The sequence below is a fragment of the Taudactylus pleione genome, unplaced genomic scaffold (assembly GCF_031769625.1).
Source record: "Taudactylus pleione unplaced genomic scaffold, aTauple2 ptg000652l, whole genome shotgun sequence".
In the NCBI taxonomy this organism is placed as follows: domain Eukaryota; kingdom Metazoa; phylum Chordata; class Amphibia; order Anura; family Myobatrachidae; genus Taudactylus; species Taudactylus pleione.
This window is the reverse complement of record NW_028285054.1, coordinates 3,572,024-3,588,531: the sequence shown is the minus strand read 5'-3', so window position 1 is coordinate 3,588,531 and position 16,508 is coordinate 3,572,024. Positions and strand designations below refer to the sequence as shown.

Below are 16,508 nucleotides of genomic sequence, written 5' to 3'. Positions count from 1 at the left end.
GTGGATGTGGCAGCAGTATACCTGTAAAGACTTTTGTAAAGTGTCAGTCATTAGTGTTAGCCTATAGGGATCCTTGGGGGCGTGGCCTTGCTGGTATATTAGGTCTGTCAGCCAAAGACTCCTCCTCTTTGCTTCTGGAAGTTTCCAGGTTCCAGCTGAGGTATCAGGGCAGTGCTCTGTGCTTCTGATTGTATAAATCTGTGCAATGTCTTTTCTTGTATCTATGCCTAATCTATTCTTTCTTTCTTCCTTTATATCCCAGTCTATGCTGCTGTCCCTCCATTTACTTTCTACCTTTTCATTTTCCCTGTGTTTTTCTCCCTCTCTAAATGTCCTCCTGTTGCGCGGCTATCTCTCTCTCCCCCCCCTGCTCTGGCCGCCGCCCAGTAAAACTATACGCCTTTCGGCTTCTTTAGCCAAAGCGGGGCCTGCTGTCACCCACGTGGCTGGCGGGTCACGGCTCGTGGCAGCCGTGCCGGGGCCAGAGGCCGAGTTAGCAGCAGCCCAGGCTCCCGGCAGTATTGTGTAGGGGCGGCGTACTGCATGCTCCTGAGGGACGCGGCCCGCGCACTGCTGCGGGCGCATCCTTGGAGGCCTCCCACGTGACAGCGGCGGGGTCGGCGGTGCTTCCGCTTGTCACCGCCGCTAGTGCAGGGCAGGCCTTAGTGAGGGGTCTCTGGTCGCTACTGTCTCCGGCGTTCCGGAAGGGGGGCGGGGCCACTCAGCTTTTTAGCGCCCCTAGGCTTTGGTAGGGAGATGAGTGGCTTTTAAGGCCCTTTGTTGGGCTCCCAGCAGGCCAGACTGGATCTGTAGTTCAGGTCCATATGCACGGGGTGATATGATGCCCAATCACAGCCAGAGAGCTTACACCACCCTGCTTTACAGTGCGGCGGTGTCGGTGGTTAGAACTGCTTGTAGTGGGCATATGCAGGCGCAGGGGTTTCCGTCTACCGTGTGATATCCCAATCCCTGAATACAGTAGAAAATATTAATATAATGGGATTTTTCTGGTGCTCATGTTCTTATTAGTGTCACACATGAAATACATAGCAGCTCCTATTACCATGTATCAGCCAGTAATATCCTGTGCACCAGATAGGAGATCTGGAAACCATGCACTGTTTAGGGATGTGCTGCTATAGAGCCCACTATGTCCATCTATATTCAGGACAGTGCTAGGTCCTTCTGCTGTCTCCCCAATGATCTGGAATGGTACCCACGTCCGAAATATGGACATTTAGTTCAGGCATGATGGCCCTACTGCCGCATCTAGTGGCTTATTGTGATTAATGGTCCTGTATATGCTGGAATTAATGAACACTCAAAATATTTAGTATGACGCATTAAAGCTGGATAAGTGCTACTGATTCTCTCTTCAGCGACTGGCCAAACTCACTATAAAATCAAGCATTGGGAGACCCTCCCCTTTCGAAATCCTTCGTTTGCCACTGGTGGGGGTCACTTAACGCTGGGTAACACCTACATCCCATCATTAGCACAATGTGTGCGGCGTGCATGTTTACGCAATTCATATGTTTTTCTCCGGCTGCGTTCGCTAGGTGATGCTGCACCTGTAGTGCAACAGGTTCCATTACCTCACAATGGGAGCGCTTGTAAACGGCTGTTGGTTTAGGTAATATCATTTATTTTACATTTCACAATTAAGACCTATTAATTTACTCAAAATACACAGATGGAATAATTCATAGGACCTATTGCCACAATATATCTGTAAAGCACAGATACGGCTCTGATTACACAAAAACATTAAAAACATGTATTAAAACCTCTGTCAAGGTCATAAAAATACAATTTCTACTTCAGGGTCCACAGGCTTGACCTTGGGGTATAGGTTGGGAACCAAATCCGGGCACCACGCAGTTAAAGCTTTTAGCTCCCAGGATGCACTTGGGTCCACTCTCCCTATAACCCCACCCCCCAGCCAGAGGCACCTCAGTTTAAGTTGGTGCCCGGCCGGAGTTGGGTCACTGTTACTGCAGGGGGGCTGCTTGGCAGCCCCTAAGCTTAAAAGAGTTTTATTTTATTATTTTTTACTACTCTTCAGAGCGGCAGCATCAGACTGTCCAATGGACGTCTGAGCTGCCGCTCCTACACCCCGCCGGCGCTGCGACGCCAGTACAGATCTGGGGATCGCAGCGGGACCCCAGAGTCTGTACTAGCCGGGCTCTGGAAGAATCCCTGGGCTGCTGTCGGATCGACGGGGACAGGTAAGTCGCGTGGTCACCGCTTGCGGTGATCCACGTGTGAATATGCAGCCTTATGCCTCCGGTCTCTGGGGATAGACCGGAGGCGCTAGTGGTGGCGGCGGGCTCCCCCTCCATGGAGGCATACCCCGCGTGTCCACAGCCCACCAGGGATTATAGCGGGAGCCGGCATCCCGGGGGGTTAATTGCTAGCCAGGGGAGGAAGCCTTCCCTGTCTAGCGGCTCCTCAGCTCAGCGCGCCTTTCAATAATACAGTCTGGCGTCGCTGAGCTGCTTCCTCCGCGGGCCACGCTTCTGAGGTCTCCAGTGGCCATTTTCTCTCTGTGGTGCTGCAGAACTCTTAGGATGTCAGTGAGCCCAGTCCCCCTGCGTACCTGGCCATTTTGGGTGAGTGTACACAGCGCTATAGCCTTCCGAGACACTGAATCTGGGCAGTTGAATGTAGCGACATTGTGCAGTATATTATATGTCATGCTTATGTATGTATATATATTTTTCTGCATTGTATGTGACTTCTGCTAGTGCTGACTGTCTGCTTTTTCTCTCACCTGTCAGTGTATATCTATCCCTTTTCTTTATCTGCCCTAATACAGGTGTACCTGGGGTGGTTCTGAGACCTCACATATATATATTTGTTAATATCTGTGAGGTTTGTCACATACTGTTGCGTGCTGCACGTTGCCATATTTTAGATGGAACTGTGAGTTGCATACGCTGATAATGGGTCCCTGCAGCTAATCTTAGCGTCAGTCAGGACCGGTATGGCGCTGCTTAATATTTCCGTCAGATAGTCAGATATATCTGACCAGGAGATTGCACACGATACTGCACCCATTATTGCTATCCTGCAAGTCATAGCCTGCAGGAATTAGTGCGGAGGATTTTAACTCAGAAAGGTTTATGTATGCGGCACCATCTGGTGCGGGGCCCCTTGCACGACCCCCTTAAAGGGCGGTTTATTTCTCAGGATCCTCTCCTTTGAGGATCGCCGGGCGGGCCCCATTGTCGTCACTCGCTTGGAGTTACTTCACCATACTGCCCTTTTGAACTCGGGGTATCTCGCAATTTCTTGCAATTTACCCCTGTGCAACAGACTGTCGCTCCCCGCCGGGGTTTTTCACAGTACATGAATTACCTCCGATACCACATCGGTCTTTCATTCCCCTTGCAGGGATTACCACAACGGCCACCCTGGTGGATGTCGTTTTATACGAAATACTAATTAGCGTGATATACGCCCTGTGGTTACAGACCAGTGGCTCTGCCGTGAACTGGATGGTATATTCGGTTCTTTCCCTCTCACATGGGGGGAGCCGATTTCAAGTATTATTATCCCTGCTTTGGGGCTGGTAGCCAGGTTCATTCTGGATATAGAGAATGTCGATCCTGCACCTGTATCATACATCTCCCGTTTTCCCGTGGATCTCATAGCGGGAGTCTGGCTGTCGCCAGATACGAGGAGTCACAAAGGCCTCCTGTTTCCCATTCCCTGAGGGTCCTCACAAGTAATGGAAATCCCCTTCTGGGATGGATTTGTATGTTAATCATCGGGTTACAGGCATTAATACGCCTCCCATCCCGGCCTGGACGGATTTTACGTATCCGTAGGTGGTAATTTTGCCTGAAATCAATGTACTCGTTTTCAGGGCCTGTTGCCCGTCCTACCATGGCCATCGCATGGTGATGCTTTTGTGACGTTTTTCCCCTCCAACACGTCTGAGGTTCAAATATCTTTTGCCGCTCACATAAAATATCATGGGATGCCGGTCTTCTAACTTTCAGGGTTTCGGCGGCGTCTGTATCCGCCGCAGTACCCTATGGCTGCGTTATGGGAAAGCAGAGGTGCACACTCCTTCCATGGGGAAGATCTTGTTTGGTCCTGACCTTGACAAGATCGTTGCACCATTGGCAGTATCACTAATGGGGAGATACCGTCTTTAGCTACTCCCACTACATTCGGACTAACTCTGTTAAGTCTTTTTGTCCTCAGGGTCAGCCTAAAGGCCTGTTTTTTCCTAGGCTGTCGGCCTCCATGGGGGCCACCATATCCAGTACCGAGCAGTCCTGGACTTCCGGACGACCCCGTTTCTACACCTGAGGATATACCCTTAGCCTGACGGGACAGGTCTACATCTGGGGAATTTCCAGAGTGAGGTACTGATTCTCAACGGCCTCTCATTGCTCAGGCAGCCTCCTCACAGGCATTGTTACACGGGCCCTTCTTCAGACCTGATCAGGGCCTTACAATCCCAGAAAGCTATACAGTCTTTGTGGTAAGCAGAGCTATTTCGGCCAACCTCACTATCTCAGTGAGGGACTGGTTGTTCTACTTTCTTTCTGGGGCGGTGACCGACTGGTCCTCATTTGCCTATACTCTGTCTCAAATCCCTGAATCAGATTCCAACGGTGCCTGGACTCAGGTGGAATCGTCCATGCTCCATCATCCGACGTTTGGAACCTTGGGATTTTAGGGTATATCTGAGTATTCAGGATACGTACCTACGGGTACGTACAGAGCCCTCTCATCAGCATGGGTTCAGGTTTGCTGTGCCACAGCAACACTTGTAAGTTTCGGGCTCTGCCTTTTGGGACTGTCCTCAACTCCACCGGGGTTTACCAGCCTTATGGATTTTCTGACAGTTCACCTGTTCAGGGTATCCGAATGCTCCTTTCTCTGGACGGTCTCCTGCTTTTAACAGGATCACCAAGGTACTTTACCGCCAGGTCAGGATAACCGTGGCTTCTTCTCGGCACAGATAATTAGTCAACGGAGAAAAAGTCCTCCCTACATCCCTCACAGGGTTTTCTTCATCTGGGAGCACTGCTGGATTCTCACTCTGAGAATTTTTCTGGCGTAAGACAAGATCTCCACTCTTCAACTTGGAGTGTGCGGATATCTACGCATTCGACATAAGTCATTACTCTTTGTGATGCGCGGTCTACCAGAGTTTCTACCTTTTGGTAGGGTGGAATGTGCTCAGTTCCATTCCAGGCCTTGCCATAATTGACTCCCCTCCAGATGGATCGAGTTTTTCCCATCGGATCGCTGTTCGAACGATGATACTTTCTCCGGAGGCGAGTTGGTCTCTGTCCGGGTGGCTATGGCCATCTCGTCCAGGGTGTTCTTTGCTACAGACAGTGTCTGGTCCGCATTCGTTTCGGGGCAGTTGGACGTCTGTCGTTTCTGCCCTGCCACTTAACTTGTTGATACTTTAGGCTGTCTTGGACCTTCACTCTGGCCTAACCCATATGTCACGGTAAACCTGAATAGGTTCAGTCCGACAGTGTCACAACAGTGACTTCCATCTAGGCAACACTGGTAGTTGGGTGGCAATGTCAGGTATGTCATCCATTCTGACATAGTCCAAGGGTCTTCTCCTGGCCAACTCTGCAGTGTTTATTCCCGGAGCTCTCCATTGGGAAGCGGGCTTCCTCAGCCGTCGCGACGTGCATCCCGGGGACTAGTCTCTTCTCCAAGAGAGGTTTCAACTCCTGGTGAGCAGAGGGGGCCTCCCTGAGGGGATTGATCCTCATGGCCTTCTGACTTGATCACACATTACCGGTGTTACAGTCCAGCTCCAGGAGTACTGAAGCTACCTTCAGTGACTCTTTGTCAGTGAAGTGGTCCTTCCACTTTGTGTACCTGTGTCCTCCGGTCTCCCTTCTTCCTCGAGGTCTTCGGAAGTTTAATTCGAGACGGAGGGGCTTTCCTTCTGGGGGCTCCAGTTCGTCCCAGACATCACTGGTACTAAGATTTTCGGAGTCTCCTCATCGATACTCCGTTCCTACTGCTTCACTATCTGGACCTGTTGTCTCAGGGTCCTTGTTTTTCCCTGGACCTGGATTGTTTGTCTTTGACTGCGCCCCTACTGTGGTCCTAGGGCTTCCCTGGCTCTGTCTTCATTGAGATGTTTAGAGCAGATAGGCCAGACTTTGCTGGGATCTGCCACGGACTGTGGCATACATAATTCTTATGGTATCGTACCTGTCGATACGATCCTCCGGTGTCCAGGATTTTCAGATATTCTGGCATTCCTTCCTTCCGGCTGGCTTGGGTTTCACCCTTGGCCTGGCCTTCCTGACAGTGCGGATCTCTACACTGTCGGTATGGTTAAGATATGGAATTGCTCCGCTCTGGTATCCAGTTCATCCTTTGGAGTGTTTTCTGGATTATGCCTCCACTTGTCCTCCCTAGGGACTCCTGGGGAGTTAGTAGTGGTTCTTTGTTCCCTCCGGGGACAGTCAATGGAACCGCTGGTTGTGATAGCCATTACATGGTCTATTGTTTAAGCTCTCTCTCTCTCTCATGGTGTTTAAATCAACCAGGAGAGTGTCTGAATTGGGAGCGTTCTCATGTGGCTCCCTCTTCTGGAGGGCATCATGTTAGGGTGTGAGTGGCTCTCGCCCTGTATTTCTTCTTAGAGTGGTTTTTAGGTTCCATATTATTCTGGAACTTATGGTACAGCCATTCAGTCCCCAGTCTTCTCGGCTGGTGTGTCCTCATTGACTGTGGTCCGGCCTCTTTGGCTTTATATGATCCGTTCAAGTTCCTTATGGTAATCGGACTCCTTATTGGTGGTCTGCGGTTTCTGGTTTTCACAGGAAACGATGGCCAGCCTATAATGAAATGTTGGCTGGATGGCCTCGTATGTCTTCCTCAGGGGCCTACCCATGGGTAGGCATTTCTGTCGTTGAGGCTTGTTTTTTCTCGGGCCATGTAACCCTCGTGGGCGGCTCGTTGTGGCGCCTCGGCTGTTTTGCCTTACTAGGTGTCAACGTGGTCTTCTGTCCATACCTTTTTAAGGTTCTAGGCATTGGTTTCCTTTGCCTCTCAGGATGCTTCCTTTTTGGCGACAGATTCTCCTCTCAGCACAGGAGCGTCCCCACCCTTGGTTGAACTGCTTTGGGACATCCCCAAGGTCAACCCTGTGGACCCCCTATGGACCCTGAAGTAGAAAACAAGAGATATGGTAAGAACTTACCTTTGTTATCTCTGTTTCTACGAAGTCCATAGGGTCCACAGGGCGCCCACCCTGACGCACCTGGCTTCATATGGGCTGTGTTACTGGTCACCGGTTTCCCGTCTCCTTTTCTGTGAGTATGGTTCTAGAGTGTTCCAGTTTTCTCTCTCTATTTCTCTCCTCCTCCGGCCCTTGGCTACTTACAAACTGAGGTGCCTCTGGCTGGGGGGTGGGGTTATAGGGAGAGTGGACCCAAGTGCATCCTGGGAGCTAAAAGCTTTAACTGCGTGGTGCCCGGATTTGGTTCCCAACCTATACCCCAAGGTCAACCCTGTGGACCCTATGGACTTCGTAGAAACAGAGATAACAAAGGTAAGTTCTTACCATATCTCTTGTTTTTAAAATTAAAAACCGGTCTTATTAGCATGGGTATAAGCAGCAGAACATGAGGCATAACTATTCCATCACAGCCAGTTAGCAGGCGAATAAAACTTTAATTTGACAGCATAGTTCACGTCCACCTCCCCAGCGTCGGCGCATTCATCTAAACACTTGCAGAACACTTTGGCCCCCCTCCCCGACGGGTCGGCTTTGGCACGTTTTTTGGTTTGCAGGAGGTTTTTAAGTCCTGGTGCTGCGCCCTTTGTCTCTCCTACGTCTGCGAATGTGGCTATGGATTTTGTGCCTCTTCTCCCTCTGCAGGTGTTGCTGCGGCTATGACCTCTGCTGACCAGATTGATGGCGCGGTGGTTTGCTGAATAGATTGGTTGCGTTGCTGAAATGGGTAACGTTAGCTGGGTGGACCAATTTGAATTTCATTTGCTCAAATTGGCATTTGCAATGGCATTTCATGGTGCATTTCGTGTTCCAGCGGCTGCGCTTCTTTAGCGGGATATATTGTGCGGCGATGATTCTATGTTGCACAGGACGCGTCACGGGCAGGGTGCTTGCTAGTGCTTCTTTGGCGAACTAACCAGGGGTTTAGACTACTTGCTTTCAGGGGTTTGGAGGGATTTTTATTTTTCCTATGGAGGCAACAAATAGTTCCCCATGTAAGTAGAAAAGATCCTAGTAGGTTTTGTTTTTACCTCCAGCCTGGTTAGCATGCTTGTGTTTGTCACTAACATCGTTATTGTTGTTTTATGTTGTCTTGTATGTGGATGGGTAGAGGAATGCTGTTGCGTGAATCGAAGGGCGTCTGATGTATATGGTGCAAATGTTTGGTTGGCCTAAAGGGTGTTGATCGTGCACTTGGATGGACATGATGGTGGAGTGGTTGGTTTATCATGCACTCATGATCTAATACGTGCATTTGTTGGGTCTTATGGGGGACCTTGGTTTATCATGCACTCATGATCTAATACGTGCATTTGTTAGGTCTGATGGGACCTTTTTGTCAGGGGCAGTTTTGCTTCTGCTTTGTGGAGGCATTGTTTAAGGTGATGGTGGAGTTGGGTTTAGTTTGTTTGGTGGCGGGCTGCAGCTTTGAGTTGCCTCACTTTGGCGGAAAGAACAGTAGTGTGCTTTTAGTTATACAAATTAGATGGGTGCGCTCTCCTGTTTCAATGATACGCCAAACCCGTCCCTTCTGGGAATGACACAGCTCGTCCGGGTGTGCTTTTTGGGGAGAGTTGAACAACAACGAGTGATGTGATTGGTCTGCATGTGTCTGTGGGAGTGTCCGTTCTTTGTTGTCCGCCACCATACTAACTTTAAGCTCATAATTAATTTCAATTGGCAACATCTAATTATCTAATTAGATAACCCAAATTTAATATGATTAATCTGATGTCAAATAAATTTGACTTTTAAATCCAACTCCTGTTGTCCGTGTGTTTATTTTTAGATAAGTTTTAATTGTGTTAAGTCGGTAAGGTATAGTGCGCATATGAACCATAGGGAGTTTAATACCCTGCCAGCTGGACTCTGGTTGAACAAGTCTAGGCTGGTGGGGTAGGTGTTGCCTCTGTATATTTTTAGGCTGTTTGTTATCATCAAATAATAGATGTATGTTGTCCACTGTTACTGCAGGAAGCGGCCAGTGTCTAGACGATGAGGCTGTTGTGTACAGAAGAAGCAGAATTTGTGTCGTCTGATGAGAGTATTGAGTCAGAAAATGGGAAAACACGTCCCTTGTGGAATTTCTCAATGACAACACTCAGCTGTCCCAAGGTCTGAATGGTACGTGGCACATGGGGATAGCGGGTCACTCAGGGAGGAGGATGCAGGTTCACTATGATGGTGGATCACTGGGGGTGGGGAGGGGTGGCAGTTAACTGTTGGGGGGAAGAATAGCGGTGCACTATGGTGGCAGATCACTGTGGGAGTACTTAGCTGGTTCACTGTGGTCGTGGATCACTCTGGGGGTATTTTGGCAGTTCGCTGCTATAAATTGTGGAGGGTCACTGTGAGGTAATGGATGGCGTATGACTTTCAGGGTAGAATAGAGTGTCACTAGGCAAGACCTCAATCTAATCTTAACCCATCAAGTTTCTCCAGTTTACGAAGCGGAGTTGTGGGCTCTCAACGTATTGAAGCCACCAGATTAGGCATGGTGTCCTATATGTTTTTTTTTTTCAAATATACTTTATTGTGTAAAGCACCATAAGCATCAACAATACACAATTCAATATACAGTACAGGGCCGGGAGGGAGCTTTCAGAGCTATTGAATTCAGTGCGCTGTTTAGTCCGACTAATGACTTCCGCGAGGCTGTTTTACAGGTTAGCGCGGTGCTAACAGCCTCGCAGCCAGCACCTTAGTAGGAGATTGCCAGTTCTCGTGACTAAGCACCCTGGTTGAGTCGTGAGAACCGGCATTCTCCAACTGCTTCCCGTTGGAGTAAACATCACTGTGAATTGAATAGCTGCGGGAGCTCCCTCCCGCACTGTTCAATTCCCACTGCGCTGAACTCACCCCCTCTGTAGGAAATAAACAAGAGATATGGTAAGAACTTACCTTTGTTATCTCTGTTTCTACGAAGTCCATAAGGTCCACAGGGTTGACCTTGGGGTATAGCTGGATCTGGATCCACGGGCACCACGCAGTTAAAGCTTTGCTGCTCCCAGGATGCATTTGAGTCTGTCCTCTATACCCCGCCCCCGAGCCACAGGCACCTCAGTTGGTAAGCAGCCAAGGCCGGAGGAGGAGACTAAACAGAGAGAAGGAAGACTGGAACACACAGGAAACCATACTCACAGAAATGGGAGACGGAAAACCGGTGACCAGTCAAACAGCCCATTTGAAGCCAGGTGCGTCAGGGCGGGCGCCCTGTGGACCCTATAGACGTCGTAGAAACAGAGATAACAAAGGTAAATTCTTACCATATCTCTTGTTTTCTACTTCATAGGGGGTCCACAGGGTTGACCTTGGGGATGTCCCAAAGCAGTTCAACTAAGGGCGGGGATGCTCCAGTGCTGAAAGGAGTACCCGGCGCCCAAAGGATGCATCCTGAGAGGCAAAGGTGTCAAACGCTTAAAACCTCAAAAACGTCTTAATTGAAGACCAAGTGGCCGCCTTACACAGCTGAACAGCAGAGGCGCCACGTCTAGCAGCCCAAGTGGGACCCACAGAACGAGTGGAATGAGCCTTAACAGAGGCAGGCACAGGTAAACTTTTCTGTGCATAAGCCTCACAAATAATGGAACAAAGCCAAAAGGCTAACGTTTGTTTGTTGGCAGGCCAACCCCTCTTGTGAAAACCAAAGAGGACAAGCAATGAATCAGACTTCCTAACCGAAGCAGTCCGGTCCACATAGATTCTAAGCGCCCGGACTACATCTAAGGAAGCCTCACCAGCTGAAAGATCAGGTGACTGAAAAGCTGGCACAACAAGTTCCTGATTGATGTGGAACTTTGAGACCACTTTAGGCAAAAACTCAGGACGAGTGCGGAGCACCACTCTGTCCCGGTAAAAAAATCAGAAAAGGAGGGCGACACGAAAGCGCCCCCAATTCTGACACCCTCCTGGCAATTGCCAGGAGAAAAACGGTCTTAAACGTCAGCCACTTGAGTTCCACCGACTCAAGAGGCTCAAAAGGAGGACCCTGCAGGACCCGTAGTACCACCGCCAAGTCCCAAGGAGCCACAGGAGGCTGGATCCTGAGAACACCTTGGAAAAAGGTGTGAACATCTGGCAGTGTAGCAATCAGTCGTTGAAAACACACGGACAAAGCAGACACATGAACCTTCAGAGAGGCAAGGCATAAGCCAAGGTCCAAACCTGATTGAAGAAATTCCAAGATTCTAGAAACTCGGCACACCTGAGGATCATAGCCTCTGGACTCACACCACTGAAAGTAAGTGCACCACACCCTGTGGTAAATCCGTGCGGAAGCAGGTTTGCGTGCCCTGAGCATGGTACCAATAACCGAACTGGAGAAGCCCCGAGACCTCAAGACGGCTATCTCAAGAGCCACGCCGTCAAAGACAGCCGACCCAGATCCGGGTAAAGGCAGGGCCCTTGACACTTCAGGTCCCGACGCTAAGGAAGAAGGTACGGAGCGTCGATGGAGAGGCTCCTCAGATCGGAGTACCAAGGACGTCTGGGCCACGCCGGAGCCACCAGCACGAGCGTGCCGTCGTCCTGCTTGAATTTCCGCAGGACCCGAGGAAGTAGGGATGTCGGAGGAAACAGATACGCCAGGTGAAACGTCCATTTCACCGACAGCGCGTCCACCAGACATGCGCCTGTGTCTCTTGTCCTTGACCCGTAAACGGGCAACTTGTGATTGTGACGGGAGGCCATCAAGTCCAGCTCCGGCAGCCCCCACCTGTCCACGAGTAGCTGAAACACCTCTGGGTGAAGCGACCATTCCCCGGGATGCACGTCGTGACGGCTGAGGAAGTCTGCCTCCCAATTGAGGACTCCGGGGATGAAGACCGCCGAGATCGCTGGAATGTGGCACTCCGCCCAAGCAAGGATGCGAGACACCTCCGACATCTCTGCCCGACTGCGAGTTCCTCCTTGGTGGTTGATATATGCCACCGTGGTGGCGTTGTCGGACTGCACCTGCACCGCCCTTCCGTGAAGAGCGGGGCCGGACGACTGCAGGGCCCTGTATACTGCCCGCAGTTCCAGGATGTTGATGGGGAGAAGTGTTTCTTCCGCAGACCAACGACCCTGAAGCAACAATGAGCCGGTCACTGCCCCCCAACCCCGGAGACTGGCATCCGTCGTGAGCAGGACCCAGTCCGGGATCCAAAAGGGGCGTCCCTCGACCAGATGAGCTGTCTGAAGCCACCAAGCCAAAGACTGCCGAACCTCCGGGGACAACACCAGCATCTGAGAGCGGATCCGGTGAGGTAACCCATTCCATTCCGATAGAATCAGCCCCTGCAGGGGCCGGGAATGGAACTGGGCAAATTCCACCATGTCGAATGTCGACACCATGGACCCCAGAACTCTCATAGCCGAATGGACCGACAGGCGGCAACTGCTCACGCAACTGTGTATCCGCAGCTATAGGGAGGAGACCTTCTCCGGAGTCAGGAAGATCCTTTGCTGACGTGAATCCAGCAGGGCTCCCAAATGAACCATCCGCTGTGATGGAATCAGGGAGGACTTTCTCCAATTTATCAACCACCCGTGCGCTTGCAGGCAAGCGATCGTCAGGTGGAGATGTTGAAGCAGTGCCTCCGGGGAGCTCGCCAGCAACAGGAGGTCGTCCAGATACGGCAGCAGCCGTACATTCTGGTTCCAAAGATGTGCAGCCATGACCGCCATAACCTTTGTGAATACCCTCGGTGCCATGGAGAGGCCAAAGGGTAGCGCCCGGAACTGATAATGATGCTGAAGGATAGCGAACCTCAGATACCGCTGGTGCGAAGGTGCTATCGGAACATGGAGGTAGGCGTCCTGGATATCCAGGGACACCATGTAATCCCCAGGTTCCATCGCCAGAATGATGGAACGTAATGTTTCCATCCTGAATTTGAGAACTCTGAGGAATTTGTTCAGAGACTTGAAATTGAGGATAGGGTGATGAGAACCATTGGGTTTCTGCACCAGAAAGAGTAGAATAGTACCCCGTTCCCTCGTTGATTGAGCAGGCGGAGTTTCCCACTTCCTGCAATGAGCCTCAGGAAAGGGATAGTTGGAAGCCAACCGTTTCTGCGGTTGGAATGTCTTGCTGGGCAACTGCCAGGCCCCTGCCATATCATCCGTTAACTGGTCGGACAGGGGAAAAACCGTCGAAGTTACTTTGGCCTTTTTAAAATTAGGGTACTTCGACCTGGGAGCCGGCGCATCCTCCTCTATATGAAGGATGGCCCGCACCGCCCTAACCAATGCCGGCACATTAATGGAGGACTTAGCCTCCACCTCCTGGGCCCCGGCATCCGAGTCAGAGTCTTCATGGATCTCTCAGTCATCCGAAGACACGTCCGTGTCCGTGAACTGCGCCGCCAGTGAAGCCGAAACGGGTCGCTTGGATGCCTTTGGTGGCAAATCACTGTGCAACATTGACTGAAAAGCCGATGACGAAGCCGCCAGGCTCTGAACAGAGCTGGAGAAGACATCCACCCAGGGAGGGGGTACCGTCTAAGGATACCCCTGAAAGGGTACCATCGACTGCTGCGTCACCGTGGGAGATTGCACGTATACAGGCAATCCCGCTTAAGGACTCACAGTCTGAGACCCGGGAGGACACTGCACCAGACGCGTAACACCCGGGGAAGGGGGGATGGTAGGCTGGGGCAACGCCCTAAAAGGGACCGCAGTCGGGACCACAAGCCGGTCCGCGATCGACACCAGCACTTGTGTAAACATCGCCCAAGGAGGATCCTGCGCCACCGGGGGTTTAGAGGGACCAGGTACCAGCTGGCACCGCCCGCACAGACCGTCCTGAGACAAATCCGCCCCCTCAACCCCTGCCGAACAGCGTCGGCAGGAAAACAACACAGGAGCCACGGAGCGCTCATTCTCCTCATCAGACATGACACAAAAACTTTTGCAATAAAAGTGTATCACCGAAAAGAGGTCAGGCGTATAACACCTACGCACTCCCAAGTATGCAACACAAACAACCCACAATATGGTACTGTGTAGCACACTACTGTATGTGACGGACCTCACAAATACGTAGATCTATATACATGAGGTACACAGAAAGAACACCCCTCCCCCACGCACCTGCGGGCCGTAGGAGAAGGAAAGGGATAGGTAAAAGCTGACAGTAAATAGAAATAAGCACAAACAGCAGCACTAGCAAAAGTCACATACCATGCAGGAAGTTATACTCACTGCACCTTCAGCTACAATCAACCTCCCAGATTCAGTGTCTGGGAGGGCTATAGCGCTGCGAACACTGGCCCTCATTCAGACCCACTCGCGAGTGGCTGTCCGCTCGCAAGTGGGTCGATGGTCCGCACTGCGCATGCGCACGACGGAGGGAGCTCCGTCGTGCGCGAGACGCGACGAGCGAAGGACTTTCCTTCGTTCGGAGTGTCTCATCAAAGGGGGCGTGCTGTCGATGTTGACTGACAGCACGCCCCCTTTGGTGGGCGTGCCGGGGGCGTGCAAGCCAGACGGAGGCGTTCCCAAGGGAACGCCTACCGTCTGAAGCCGGCCCCACTGACATCACTAGTGATGTCAGTGGGAGTGATTTTGGCTCTGATAGAGCCAAAATCACTCCTGGCCTTGCGGTTGAAAAACTCAACCGCAGGCTTTTGCTCGCAGTTTCGATGGTCGCGACCATCATCCTGCACGCTCGTATATGCTGTGGGTGGTGACCCACAGCTATACGAGCGTCCAGGAGGACGCTCCATATTAATGGAGGTGGGCCCTGATTCAGAGAGAGCGCTCTGGTCAGAGCGTCTGGCTCTGAATCAGAGCCACTGTCCTTAGCAGAGGAGAGGTACGTAGGGGGGCCGGTCCACTAGATACCGCCTGGGAGCTCTGCGTTGCTGCTCTGAAAAGATGGCCGCCGGAGAGCTCTGAGGAGGAGTGGCCGAGAGATAACAGCCCAGCGACACCAGCACGCATGAGAGAAGGCTTGCTGGGCTGAGGGGAGGAGCCGCTAAACGAGGGAAGGCTGCCTCCCCTGGCTAGTAATTAACCCCCAGGGATGCCGGTTCCCTGCCGGTCCTTACACCCTGGTAGTCCAGCGGTCACGCGGGGTATTCCTGAAGAGGGGGAGCCCGCCGCCGCTACTAGCGCCGCCGGTCTGTCCCCAGACACCGGCGGCTGAAGACTGCCTTTGTTATCCCAGAGCGCTGCACGCGGCTTACCTGGCCCCGTGCATGCGGCAGCAGTCTGCGGGAGGTCCTGGAGCCATGCTAGTACTGACTCCGGGGTCCCGCTGCGATCCCCAGATCAGTACTGGCGTCGCAGCGCCAGCGGGGCTGTTGGAGCGGCAGCGTGGACGTCCAGATGGACAGTCTGATGCTGCCGCTCTGAAGATAGTAAAAATAAATAAACAAATGATATCTTCTTTAAAAATACAAAAAAAGCTTAGGGGCTGCTTATGCAGGCCCACTACCCAGGGTGACCAGACTCCGGCCGGGCACCAACTAAAACTGAGGTGCCTGTGGCTCGCGGGCGGGGTATAGAGGAGGACGGACCCAAGTGCATCCTGGGAGCAGCAAAGCTTTAACTGCGTGGTGTCCGTGGATCCAGATCCAGCTATACCCCAAGGTCAACCCTGTGGACCCTGAAGTAGAAAGGAATATTTCAAAATAAAAAAGTACAGACAAACATTCAAAAATAAATTACAGAATAAAATATGCTTTTAAAATAAGGACTGTAACATTGCAGAACAATAATATAGTGATTCATTTTCTCAGTATAAAAAGAAAGATATAGAAGCAAGAAAATTTTCGCGGCAACGGTGTGGCAAACCGTCTGAGAGAAAAAGAGAAGAAAACCATAAGAAAAACAGGAGAAAATAAGAGGAGAGAAGGGTGGGTGGACTCTAGGAAGTAAAACACTCTTTCAATCTAAATATGGTAGAAGAAAATAAAAATTAAGTGTTAAATGGAGAGGAAATGTTTTGGTATGGCAGCCAGGGGGACCATGTTTTATCAAATGATTTTGAAGTATTGTGTAATAAAGCGGTCATGTATTCCATCTTGTAGACATACCAGATATGTGATAATATTGCCTGCATAGGAGAAGGATTAGGGTTTTTCCAAACTGCTGAAATTTGGCAGGTCATAGCTGAGACTATGAGCAGTATTCAATATCAGCCGAGCCGCGTTAACTTAACGCCGACTTCGCCTATTTGACAAGCGGAAAAGTATCGCGCGCCCACGTATCCCCGTATTCAATTTCAAAGTAGGCGAAAACGGCACCCAGCGAAACTTGGCTCGGCGAAAACAAACGG

The 16,508-nt window shown here is 51.1% G+C and overlaps 1 long non-coding RNA gene across 1 annotated transcript; it reads left to right on the top strand.

The window, feature by feature from the left end:
• Positions 1-136: 136 nt before the first annotated feature.
• Positions 137-16,190, top strand: LOC148478844 (uncharacterized). The gene is made up of 3 exons (XR_015872026.1): positions 137-160; positions 9,218-9,367; positions 15,970-16,190. It is a non-coding gene; the product is annotated as an uncharacterized LOC148478844 (long non-coding RNA).
• Positions 16,191-16,508: the final 318 nt, after the last annotated feature.